The sequence below is a fragment of the Vicugna pacos genome, chromosome 11 (assembly GCF_048564905.1).
Source record: "Vicugna pacos chromosome 11, VicPac4, whole genome shotgun sequence".
Lineage (NCBI taxonomy): Eukaryota > Metazoa > Chordata > Mammalia > Artiodactyla > Camelidae > Vicugna > Vicugna pacos.
Window position 1 is genome coordinate 27,794,124 of NC_132997.1, and position 14,292 is coordinate 27,808,415.

Here is a 14,292-nt window from a genome sequence, read left to right on the forward strand (position 1 = left end):
TGTCCAAAGGGGTTGCATGGCTTTGGAAAGATGTCTATAGCTGGGGCTCAGTTCTTCCTTCTATAAGATGGGCATGGTAACAGTGTTTCCTGGGAGACTGTAGTCAAAAAATATATGAGGGTCTGTTGTTAATATTTGCTTGCACAAAAGGTCATACAATGAACTTGAACCCTTTAAATATACTGTTTTTGATTTCCTCATTCAATGTTTGAACTATCCGTTTTAGCCTTATCAATGTTTCTAGGAAACAACAGTGCAAGAATTGTCCAAGATATAATGATCATGATCTGTGTCCAGTGAATTTATGATTGTGTGTAACTAATATTAATCCTGATGGGATCAAATAACAATTTATGTTTCCTGAGGCGTATACTCACTTACTACCTCTCACTTTAAGGTCTCAACCAGGATAAGCAGTCTTTATTATCTCCCCGTTACTGATGGAGAGCTGAAAGCAAACAGACATGGCATGGTTTGCCCAAGGTCAGAGAGACAGGAGCAGAGGAGGGAATGATGATCACAATCATGTGCATTTGTAAGGGGCTTTTCCTACTGAAAAATCCAAAGCTGTTAGCACTGCACAGTTTAATTCATCATTTCAACAATGCTGTGAAGTTTAACGAAAAATTTTGATTTCCACAAGAGGGAAATGTTTTAAAATATAGTTGTATAGCTAACTTTGTAACCATCCAGTTAGACTGGATTAAAAAGTCACATACTTCAAAACACCCAAATATGGATTATTGGGAGGTTAGCAAGAGTGCCCGGGAAAAGTAAATCGCTCTGGGGAGGCTGCTCCCAGCTGTATCCCTTGCTCCCTGCTCCTCAGGTTCACACCAGAGCAGAAGACCCAGAGTGGACGTTGAAGGGGATGAGTATGAATCTAGAGTCAGTCAAGCATAATTCTTCTCTATACTTACACTGTGACCTTAGGCAAGAAGTTTAACCTTGAATAAGCCTGTCTTCTTGTTAGTCAAATAAGGATAATAAGGATATTTACACAAGTAAATACTGAAAAAAAATAAAATAAAAAATTATAAAAAAAGTCAGGTGTCCAGCATTGTATCTGGACCAAATAGCTGTTTGACAATGGTTGATATCAATAATTATATCTGTTAATAATAACAAATGGTTCCTTCATCTTTTAAAAGTTGTAAACAAGTGGCCACGTTAATCAGGCAAGAAATTCTGAAGACCAGACGTGATGCTGTACACCAGAAATGGACGCAATGTTGTAAACTGACTATATTTCAATTAAAAAAATATGCATGGAGTTGAGTTAAAAATGATGAGGAGGTCAGCTGAGACTGGCTAGCCAGGTCCACCCTCCCACTGGAGTCCCAATTTTTCATTCAAGGGCCTCCCCTTTCCCTGCTCCAACTCCTATGGGACTCATGTGTGGGGGATCTGGGGCCAAAGCTGAAGAGGGCTTTCCCCAGACTGGACCTCAGGGATGGGGAGCAAATGTGGGGAAAGCGGGCTCTTGGAGGAATTTCTCCACCCGATCCACAAGAGTCCAAAGAACAAGGCAAGCTCTAACCTTGGGGATCTGCAGGAGATATGCCAAGGGGAATAGTAAGAAGCTGAAGAAAAATGCTTTTCTGAGAACACCAAAGCCAAAGCTTCCTTGAAGACAACCAGGGAACTTTTAGGCTGCAGTCTGAAATGCCACCTGTTAGGGAAACTCTTATTAGGCAAACATCGTGCCTCCTCTAACACAAGTGGACTCTTGACATAGTTCAATCCTATGCTCTTGTCCTAATATCTCGCTGAGAATGGAAGTTCCTGGAAGTCAAGCTGAAGAGGGAGATTCACTCTGGAGGTGATGGCACCATTTGGTGGAAGCGCATGGAGCCTGTTTGCCAGGAATGTGAAGGAGGCAGCCAGTGGAAACCCAGGAGGCTGTTTCACGGACCAAGGACTTCCTGAGAGCGTGAAAGGCTTTCCACACACAATCTAAGCTTGAAATTGTCTTCTTCCAGAGGAATTAGATGAGAAAAAGGAAAAAAAGCATCCAGATTAGAAAAGGAGAAGTAAATTGATCTCTGTCCACAGATGACATGCAGGAAGCGCTGAAGATTACACACACATTATTACATAAATGAATTCAGCAAAGCTGCAGGATACAAAATCAACACACAAAAATCAGTTGTGTTCCTATGCATTAGCAATAAACAATCAGAAAAGGAAATTCAGAAATAACTCCATTTCTAATGATATCAGAAAATAAAATACTTAGGGATAAATTTAAGCAAGGAGGAAAAAGACTTTTACACTGAAAATTACAAAATGTTGCTGAAGAAAATTAAAGAAGATACAAATAAATGGCAAGATATTCAGTACTGATGTATTAGAAAACAATATTATTGGCCATACTGACTAAAGAAACCTCCAGATTCAATGCAATCACTGTCAATATTCCAATGACAATTTTTGCAGAAATACATAAGCCCATCCTAAAGTTCATATGGAATCACAAAAGACAAAACAGTCTTTAAAAAGGAGAACAAGATTGGAAATCTCACACTTTAAAAACTTATTACAAAGCTACAGTAATCAAAACAGTGTGTAACTGGAGGCATAAAGACAGGTGTCATTCCACAAATGGGGGGGGGGGCGGGGAGCTGGATATCCAAGTGCAAACAAATCACGTAGGACCCAAACCTTATACCATATACGAAAATTGACTCAAGATGGATCATAAATGATGAGCAAAAACCATAAAATTCTTAGAAGAAAACACAAGAGAAAGCTTCATGATATTGGGTTTGGCAGTGATTCCTTAGCTATGACATAAAAAACATGAGCAACAAAAGAAAAATAGATTAGTTGGACTACATCAAATTTTAAAATTTTTGTGTATCAAAGGACGTAATCAGCAAAGTGAAAAGTCAACCCTCTGAACGGGAGAAAATGTTTGCAAATCTTATTATCTGATAAGTGGTTAGTATTCAGAATATATGAAGGACTCTACCAGTCAACAACAATAAACAAATAACCTGATTTTAAATGGGCAAAGGACTTGAATCAGTCACAACTTATCCAAACAAGGTTTACAGATGGCCAATCAGTAAGTGAAAAGCTGATCAACAGTCACTAATCACTTAGGGAGATGCAAATCAAAACCACAGTGAGATACTGCTTCACACTCATTAGGATGGAGACCATTAAAAAAAAAAAAAACGGAAAATGACAAGTGCTGGTGAGGATGTAGAGAAATTGGAGCTCTCATGTGTCACTGGTAAGAAAATAATTGTTCAGCCACTGTGGAAAATCATATGGTCATTCTTTAAAAAGTTAACCATAAAATTATCATTTAATTCAGCAATTCCATGTCTGGGTATATAACCAAAAGAAATGAAAGCAAGACCTTGAACAATATTTGTACACACATATTCACAGCAGCATCATTTACAACCACCAAAATACCGAAGCAATCCAAGTGTCTGTCCATCAACAGATGAACTGATAAACAAAATGTGGTATATGCATGCAATGGAATATGATTCAGTCTTAAGGAGGAAATGCTGACATGTCCATGATACAACATGGATGAACCGTGACACTATGCTAAGTGAAATAAGCCAATCGTGAAAGGACAAATACTGTATGATTCCACTTATATGAGAGACCTAGAGGAGTCAAATTCATAGGAATAGAAAATAGAATGGTGGTTGCCAACAGTCATGGGGAGGGGGAAATGGGGAGCTATTGCTTCATGGGGACAGAGTTTCAGTTTGGGATGATAAAATAAAAGTTCTCAAATTAGGTAATAGTAGCATTGTGAGTGCCCTTAAGGCCAATAAATTATATTATACACTTAAAATGGTAAATTTTACATTATGTGCATTATATCACAGTTTTTAAAAAACTTACTGAAACATTTACGTGTAAATCTAACAAAACACGCACAGGACTTATATGTTGAAAACTACAGAATGCTGAGGAGTAGGGTACAGCTCAAGTGGCAGAGCACATGCTTAACGTGCACGAGGTCTTGGGTTCAATCCCCAATATCTCCTCCAAAAATAAAGATGTAAATAAACTTAATTATCTCCCTACACAGAAAAAAAAACCTAAATAAATAATCACTGTTCAAAAAAAAATACACAATGCTGATGAGAGAAATTTTTTGAAGTTCTAAATAAATGCAGAGGTATACTGTGTTCATAGATTGGAAGAATCAACATACTAAAGATGTCAGTTCTCAAACTGATGTACAAATCTATCATAATTCCTCTTAAAACCTCAGCAAGATTTTTTTAGACAAGGTTATTCTAAACTTTATACAAACAAAAGGCAAACAAACTTGAATAGCTAACAAAATTTGGAAAAAGAAGAATAAAGTTGGAGGAATCTGTCTACCTAATTCTGGGACTTACAGCTACAGTTATCAAGAGTCAGTGGTACTGGCAGAAGAATAGATTTAAAAATCAATGGAATAGAACAGAGAACCCAGAAATAGATCCATTACAAATATGCCCAAATGATTCTTTTTTCAAGTGCAAAAGCAATTCAGCGAGGAGCTAAGCCTTTTCAACAACTGGTGCTAGAGCATTTAGACATACAACCAGTGGGACTAGAAGCAAAAAAAAATGAACCTTGACCTAAGTTTCATACCTTCTACAAAAATTAATTCGAAATGGATCGCAGACTTAAATGTGTAAAACATAAAACTTTAAAACTTAAAATTAAAAATCTTCAGGACCTAGGGCTAGACGAAGAGTTCTTAGACTTGACTCTAAAAGCATGGTCCCTGAAAGGGAAAATGGAAAAAAATTTTGAATTGTCATCAAAACTGAAAATTTTTGCTCTGGGTAAGATCCTGTTTGAAGATAAAAAGACAAGCTAGAGCCTCGGAGGAAATATTTGCAGACCACACATCTGACAAACAACTCATGTCTAGAATATAGAGAACTCTAAACTCGACAGGAAAAAAGAAACAATTCAATTAAGAAACGGCCAAAAAATACAAAGACACATTTCACCAAACAGGATGTACAGATGGCAAATAAGCCCATGAAAAGATATTCAGCATTGTTACCAGCTAGGGAAGCGCAAATTAAAACAATGTGATATTACGCACACCTGTCAGAATGACTTTTTGGGAAATAGTGATGACACCAGGAGCTGCTGAGGATGTGGAGAAACTGAGCCACTTGCACACTGCTGGCCAGGATGCGAAACAGTACGGTTACTCTGAAAAACAGCTTGGACACCTCTCGGCGCCCCAGTGAGAAAAGCGAAGTTGTCTGTGGTATAGTGTGAGTGGATAGGCGAGGTTTCGCTGCGGTAACAAACCACACAGAAGTGTGACTGGCTTAAACAACAAAATAGGCTTTGTTCATGGAAGTGAGTCAGGCATGGAGGCTGACAGAGGCCCTGTGTTAACACACACTTTCCAGTCACCAAGGCAAGACAGTGGGAACTCTGCTGACAGCATCGACTCTGAAAGTCTCTGCCTGGAAGTGGTGCACATCACTTCCGGTCACTTTTTTTTTGGCTAAACAGGGACATGTCCACCTGCTGCAGGGAAGGGCATGGGAAGTTTGGGATCAGCACGTGGCTCACCATGTGTCAGTGTTTACAATTGTCTCAGCTACAAGAGAGGGGGGCCAGGCCTGAAGCCGTGACCATGTGAGGCCCTCAGAGCTAAAACCTGGACCGCCCTGTCCTTGAGACCCATCTTCCCACAGGGAGGGTCTCCACCGTCAGGTGTTTGGGTCCAAAGAAAGAATACTAACCCACCAAGGCCCGTGGAACATCTCAGCTGATATCTGATTATTACTCAAACTTTTCTTGACCATGAAATGAAAGGGACGTTGGGAAACTTCATTTGCTTAATACCTGTCAGATAGTTCTGAGTTCTTGGCTCGTGCTTTATAAAAAAAACAACCAACAAATCAATTAGAGTCTGTCAAAGAGATGGGAGTCTTCTCTGAACAGCGTCCTCTGAGACGATCTGCATTCAGACACGGCCAAAGGCTTTCATTCTTTCTGCAAAACAGTGATTCTGGCACCAAATGCAATCAGATGCTTAGAAAGCACTTTTGGATGAAGTCAGTGATCAGAAAAATGTGCAGGGGAGGACGTTACTAAATGGCTGCACGAGAAGACTAGCAATTTCCTAAACAATTGACTCGGGGACAATAGAATGCTGGTTTCAGCTTGGTCAGAGACTAAAAATCGCAGCCATGGGGACAATTCACCCTGGGAAGGCTGCTGTCCCAGCCTGTAACCATCACTAAAGAAGCAAGGCCCCCTGTAGCCATAGCCCCCTGCACGGCCCCGCTGACTCTGTTGGCCGCGGCCGAGAGGGCCAAGCGAGCACCACGCAGGACACGAGTTCTTTAGGCTGGCCTTTGTCTATGAAAATTATCAGTACACAATCAGTAAGAAGAATAGGAAAGAGTTTTATCTGAGCCAAGCGGAGGACTAGCCCGGAAGCCCACTTCCCAGGTTACTCTGAGAAACTGCTCTGGAGAAGCATGGTTTTCAGCAGTTTTCTATCTTGTCAGAACAAAGAAATGAAACAAGTCAGAGATGTATTTCTTCAAGTTTAGAAAACAACAACAACAACAAAAAACCAGACCAGCACATACACGTGTAATGAGCAGGACCCTGTGGGGCCCTCCCGGGACAGACCCGTCGCCCACACCCTCTGCAGAAGCTCCTCTCTGAAGCACCCAGATCATAGTATCTGATGCACATTTCCTGGGTTGCTTCACAGATGCTAAAGCCACCACAAATGGAAGAAATCAGCTACTTGGTGATCATGAGCACGTGGTCCCCAGACATACAACTGCCTGAGGATTGATAGTGTCAACCCCTGTGACCCTGCCCTGTCACCTCGCCATCAGCCAATCAGAGGCTTGTGCACGCACTGATCATGCACCCTGGGATCCCCCAGCCTCATCTGGCCTTTAAAAATGCTTTGCTGAAACTCATGCAGAAGTTCAGGGGTTTTGAGCACAGGCCACCCATTCTCCTTGCTTGGTCCCTTACAAGAAACGCTGCACCTTCCTTCACCACAAGCCAGTGTCAGTAGATTGGCTTTACTGCCTGAGGGCAAGTGGGCCCAAGTTTGGTTCAGTGACATGTGTACTATATGGCCTTGGCACCTAGGAAGGGAGACTTGTCACCAAGGGAGGACCAGTGCTGGCGTCCCAGGAAGAGGGGCATCTAATCTTTAACATAAACATTCTTTGCTTCTGGTCAGTGTGCCCTTTCTTTAATAATTAAAGCAGATGCACAGTGTATGTTGGACAGGCCACACACAGGCTATTTCAGTTAGCACAAAGTTCACGTTAACCCCTGTATAAGCCAGAACGATCTCCCCATCCCGCAACACGAGAAAATTGCTTTTATCACCTTCAACCCATGACCTGACTGAAAAGAGAGGCTGGTTCCATCTGATCACATTTTTCTCAGGAATCTGAATTAAGAAATTCTCAGGAAAAGAAGAAGTTAGCAGAGGAAATAAAACCCAAAAGGTCATGGTGACAAAAGAGCTGGGGCAGCCACAGTGGGCCGTGAGCGAGCCAAAGTTACTGGAGAATAAAACTCAGGGACTGCTTCCCTTAGAATGCTGATCTCCACGTCCATCCATGTTGCTATGAATGGCATTATTTTATTTTTTTTTAATGAGTATTCCATTGTATAAATGCTACAAATTAAAGCACAGCCTACCCCAGGCCGCAATTTATCAAAGGGATCCAAAATCTGCTGTGTCCACCACCAAGTGGGAAAAAAATCAATAATCAGGGTCAATTCAGCCCAGAGCCCACAGCCCCTGCAGATAAAGAGTGATGGCGTTCTGCGATCCATGGGCAGGCTTCAGTCACCCCACCCTCTGTGGGCAGGCTGCACACCCACACCCTCTGTGTCAGGAGCCCATTAGGACTCTGCTCATCTCAGACCTCTCAGCCCAGTGAGCCGGCTTTCCTCCGACATCAGACACACACACACCAACGGGGACAAAGCATACTGCCTCCAGCTCACTGCAGGTCACAACCTCCCGAGGCCTCAGTGCTCTCGTCAGCAAAGCAAGGGATGTGGACTAGAATAGCTGGTCCCAGCAAGGCACCGAGGAGCCCAAGGAGTTCTGCGGAGGAGCTGGGAAACCTGCACAGAAGTCGAGGGGGAGCGGGGCTCCAGGTCTGCCCAGACCCATCTTTAGTAGAAGCAGCTCGGCTCTGAGCCCTTCTTTACGTGGGGCTGTGTGCTCAGAATGCAGTGAAAGAAATGCTCCCATTGCTGAGATGCTTGAAAACCATTTGCCTGACACCCCCATCACTGGTTTCTGTTTGTCTACAGCAAAGCATGTGTCACTCTGGGAGCAACTCTTTCTGCAACACTTAGCGGACCCACAGGATTTCAAGCCACCATTTATATCCGAGGGGGTCTGCTGAAGAGCAGGGAAGGGGATTTCCAGGCTGCAGCAACGCACCGAGGCGCAGCAGCTGTGCGCTGGGTCCCTCTGCTGAGAGCAAGCCCCAGCCTGTGGCTGGGGGAGGCGCTGTGAGGTTGGCTGGCCTGGCCTGACTCCCTAGACTGAGAGTTACTTGTCTCTCCGTATTTATGGTCTTTTTCAGCAACACAATTCCATTACTGTAGCCCAGCACACGCCACCCACAATGGAAGACATTTCCCAGCCTCCTTGCAGCCACATGTGGCCAAGTGACTGAAGTCCAGACACTGAGATGCACACAAGCACTTTCTGGGACTTCCAGGGAAGACTTTTCAGTAGGGGACAGTGTCTAATGTTCAGTAACCATTGTGTACCAGCGAGACCCAGGCTAGAATGAGGGAACAACAAGGTGGCGGGAGCTTGGGTCCCCAGTGACCCTGAGGCCACCCCATCAGCCAGGATTCTTCATGTGAGACAAATAGACACCTTAAGCTTGTTGAAACCACTGTTGCTTTGAATTTGAGGGCACATACAGTTCACCCCCAGGTAACCTAAAATGTAACCATCATTAATGTAATGTTGTTGGACAGCAGGTGATAAGGGCTGACTCTAAGCTGAAAAGTAGGGGAGCCTTGATAGGCAGTGATAAAACTTTTGGTAAAACTGTCACCTCTTGTCCCTTGGATGAGAGTCCACCAACTGAGATTGTAACGGAGCAAGACTCTGTGGGGCCCTCCCAGGTCAGACCCCTGCCCCATATCCTCTGCGGGAGCCCCTCTCTGAAGCACCCACATCATAGTATCTCACGTATATTTCCTGAGTTTTTCAGATGCTAAAACCACCACCAAAGGGAAGAAACTGCTTGATGACCAAGAGCACGTGGCTTCAGACCATCTGGCTCCCAGGGGGTGATAGTGTTGACGCCCGGTTCCCTCCACATCACCCAATAAGAGGACTGTGCACGAGCTGATCACATACCTGCGAGCCCCGTCCCGCGCCTGGCCTATGAATAAGCTTTGCTGAAACCCTTCGAGGAGTTCGGGGTTTCCTTGGGCATGGGCCACCCCATCCTCCTTGCTCGGCCCTGCAATAAACCATTCTCTGCTCCAAACTCTGATGACGTTTCAGTTTGTTTGGCCTCACAGTGCATTTGGGCACACAAACTTGCCTTCAGCAACAAGATCTGGGCACAGAAGACTCGGTGGGGAGAATTCAGAATGTTGGCAGGTGGTAACAGCAATGGCTTTGAAATGGGCCAGCTTGCTCAGGCTGAACCGCATTTCCCAGAACACCCTACCTTGCAGGTTCCACTGGGTGGGCCATGCGAGAGCTTCCTGGGAAGCCTGGAGGCCGGCAGGAGCTGGAGACATTGTGTGGCTCATCCCTGACCTGCTGGGTCACCTCCTTGGTGTGAAGCAGCAGCGGGCTCTGTCACCACTGCCCCACGTCCCCTGCAGTCTCCTTTAGATGTTCAGCCCTGGCTTCACAGGTGGGCCGCCCAGGCAGGACTCCCACTTCTGAGCAGCCTGCCCTCCACAGAGGCTCTGCCATCACCTTTTTGGCATTCGGGATTTCTGCACAAGGGGCTCTGCATTTTCATTTGGTAGGGAGTCCAGCAATGTATGTAGGCAATCCTGCCTAATGGTTCCACGTCTCCTTGAACAAAATCCTGAAAGACAGATTGAGACCAGCACAGAGTGATCCAGACGGCAGAGAAGGAAAAGAAGTTGCAAAGTTGGGGGAGGGACTGTCTGCCCACAGCCCCAACAGAAGCATGACGAGTGGGAGCCAGAAAACAGCCATTTAGAGAAAACAAGATGGTGACCCGCTCATAAAGAGTGAGCTGCTGACACGGATATTAACCTTCACGCCAAAGCGCACTCTTTCAGACGGCCTGCAACAGAGACATTAAGCTGGGGGCAGAACAAATGGTAAGACAGGAGTCTTCAGGCTGAAAAACGGTGTACAGACAAGATCTTTGATTGATTATTTATGCAGAGAACAAGTTGAAAGAAGACACACTAAAAGACTACGAAATATTTCAGAGAAATGCTATTCTAAAGAAATCCCGAGGTATCACCTCACACCAGTCAGAATGGCCGTCATTCAAAAATCCAAAAATGACAAATGCTGGAGAGGCTGTGGAGAAAGGGGAACCCTCCTACACTGCTGGTGGGAATGCAGTTTGGTGCAGCCACTGTGGAAAACAGTGTGGAGATTCCTCAAAAGACTAGGAATAGACTTACCATATGACCCAGGAATCCCACTCCTGGGCTTGTACCCAGAAGGAAATCTACTTCAGGATGACACCTGCACCCCAATGTTCATAGCAGCACTATTTACAATAGCCAAAACATGGAAACAGCCTAAATGTCCATCAACAGGTCACTGGATAAAGAAGATGTGGTATATTTATACAATGGAATACTACTCAGCCATAAAAACCGACAACATAATGCCATTTGCAGCAACATGGATGCTCCTGGAGAATGTCATTCTAAGTGAAGTAAGCCAGAAAGAGAAAGAAAAATACCATATGAGATCGCTCATATGTGGAATCTAAAAAACAAAAACAAACAAACAAACAAAAACAAAGCATAAGTACAGGACAGAAATAGACTCATGGACAGAGAATACAGACTTGTGGTTACCAGGGGGGTAGAGGGTGGGAAGGGATAGACTGGGATTTCAAAATTGTAGAATAGATAAACAAGATTACACTGTATAGCACAGGGAAATATACACAAAATGTTATGATAAATCACAGAGAAAAAAATGTGACAGTGAGTGTGTATATGTCCATGAATGACTGAAAAATTGTGCTGAACACTGGAATTTGACACAACATTGTAAAATGATTATAAATCAATAAAAAATGTAAAAAAAAAAATCCCAACCTGGCTGGCAATGGAGAACCAGACGGCATGGCTCTTCCCTTCCCAGAAGTAGGGAGCTCCAAGAGGGCCACTGAGCGGTCAGGAACATTCCGGACCACAAGTAGCAGTTCTGATGCTCCGGAAGTCGGGACCCCTGGGGTTATATAAACTTTCCCCCCATCCCTGTGACTCTATTTTCCCATCAGACACTGACCAGTTATGGACCCTTGACTCTTGTGCCATCTTAAATCTCACTTTCTTTGCCTGAATCTAAATTTGGATGCTTCCTCCAAGGTCCTTACATGTCCAGGTATGAAGGAAACTTATCTCTCAAAATCTGTGGCTCACCTTTCCTGACTGATGCTTGTTCAATTGGGAAATACCTCTTCCTCTGAAAAATAAGAAATGGGTCTACAACTGTTTCTTATTCCACATTCTCCTCCTTTCAGACAGGCAGACTCCTGAGGGGGTCTACACACCCTGAGGTGGCGTCAGTCATAGGAAACCACAAGGATTGGAGGAAACCACAGGAAGAGCTATGACATGGAAAAGGACCGTTCAGCTGTCAGAGCCAAGCAAAGCTGGAACCAGTTACAGTGGTGACATCGTGCCTGGAGTAAACAGACCATGTCAGCAATTCAGCCAAGAAGTGATGACAATGATGCCAGTGTCAGAGAGGAGTTGACATGGGGATTCTCGGCTTGGGACTTCTGACCACGGCAGGGCAGGTTCCCTACAGAGCCGGTCTGGAAAGTACTGAAGTGGGAAGCCCCATGACAAAGACCAGCAGAACCCCCAGGCAGGGCCACTACTCTCCTGCCAGCACCATCTGGTTCCTTGGCCCGGTGGCATTATCTCACTTTTTGCCTCTGAAACGGCTTGCTTCTAGGAAAGTGGAACTTACCCCTAAGATTCTATTGGTTCCCTCAGCTCACTCGTGATTGGCCCATTTCTATCACTCCTGATTGGTCCATTTCTAAAAAGCTCATTCCTGATTAGTCAACTTTGTTACACATTATTTGCATATGATGTTGCAAAGTCTAGACTGGCAGCCTATAAAAGCCTGTGTAAACCTACAAACGGGGTCCAGAGCTTGGAGTGTTAACTCCTCTGGGCCAGCTGGTGTAATAAACCTGAGTTCTCCAACTTTCCAAGTTCTGCTTGGTCTCTCATCAGGATCCAGGTTGCTGTCACAACTGAGTTGTAACAATGAGCTGTAACACACTTTGCCGCAACATTTCAACTGATAGAAGCTGGAGGATCAATGACACTTTGCACTGGGGACATATACAAAGTGCTGACCCCCATAGGTCACTAGTTAACTGCCCATCTTCAAGGTGGAGCTTTCCTGTGTGTTAGGTGTTGGCAAAGCCACCATCAACAGGGGCTTTGTCGATTCGACTGTTCCTGGAACTCTTGGCATCACCCCTTTCCAACGGTAGGGTCAGAGCTACACATTTCCTCCTACTGGGATGGTTGATCCTATGTGTGTGTGTGTGTGAGAGAGAGAGAGAGAGAGACATGGACAAACACCCACCTAATCTCTCAACTGACCATGAATCCGACTTCAATGATTTAATGATTTAAGTGATTCTGACTCTTCAGGGGACTGTCCCATTCCTTTCTGCGTGCCCACTGCTGAGCACGGTTCTTGGCCCCATCTTGCTACCCAATAAATACCGAGCCTGGGGGTGGCTCTCTTCAGATCTATCTACTCCTCCTCCCCTGCAGGTGGGGTGAGGGTGGCTGGGTCTTGGCAGCTGGCAGGGCCTGCCCCACCTGTCAGGAGAGCTCAGGTTGTCCAGGGCGAGGGTCTGAAGATTCCTTCTCTCGCAGCCAGCTGAGTGTGGCCACCGCTCTTATCAGCCGCAGCCAGGCAGTCCCGGGCGGGGCTCCCCGCCTCTGGAAAACTACAGCGCCATAAAGCAATCACATTCTTCTTAATTCAGACATCACAGTTGTGCCTACATTTAAATTACTGCTGGGTAACCAACTTGCATCATCTTGTTATGACTTAAAGCCTGCACACTTCAACTAATTAAAAAGACAATCTGGTGAGCAGAGGGAGAAAGCCTTGTCACGTGGTTCCCATGTGCGTGGCAGGCCCCAATTTATGCTTTCTCAGCAATGCCCGTGGACACCCCAAGAGTCTATGCTGTCCCAGAGTCCAGAGGGGTAGTCACCAGACATTTTAGGTCACGACTAGGCAGTGACACTTGAGGAAAGTGAAGGTCTTTTCCTTAATCCCCAAGCATTTCCTCAACTACCCTGTATTTTCCCAGCTCAGCGCACAGCCAGCACCGTGCCAAACAGGGAGTCCTAAGACGTGGGCCTTTGTCCCAACCTCTGAGACGAGCTCAAGATGTAACCCAGCAGAACCCTGTGTGGCCTTCCTGAATCAGCCCCTTCCCCTATATCCTCTGCTGCAGCCCCTCTCTGAAGCATCCATATAATAGCATCTCATGTATATTTTCTAAGTTTTTCAGATGCTAAAAACCACCACCAAAGGGAAAAAACTAACTACTTGATGATCATGAGCACGTGCCCCCAGGCCTTCTGGCACCTAAAGGGTAATAGTGTGGACGCTCTGGTCCCTCCACATCAACCAGTTAGAGGACTGGGCACAAGCCGATCACGTAACTGTGATCCCCCCTCCCTTACCTGGTCTTTAAATATGCTTTGTTGAAACCCTTCAGGGAGCTTGGGGTTTTCTTAGGCATGAGCCCCTACCCCATCTTCCTTGCTCAGCCCTGCAATAAATCTTTCTCTGCTCTAAATTCCGACATTTCAGTTTCTTTGGTCTCACAGTGTGTTGGGCCCACGAGCTTGCATTTAGAATGTGTGTATGTGTATGCATGACTGCGACATTATGCTGTAGACCAGAAATTGATACATTGTAACTGACTATACTTCAATTTTTAAAAAAATACAGATAAGATGATAAAAGTAAAATACTGAATTATAGGAGGTGGGTACAGCTCAGTGGTAGAGTGCACGCTAAGTCCC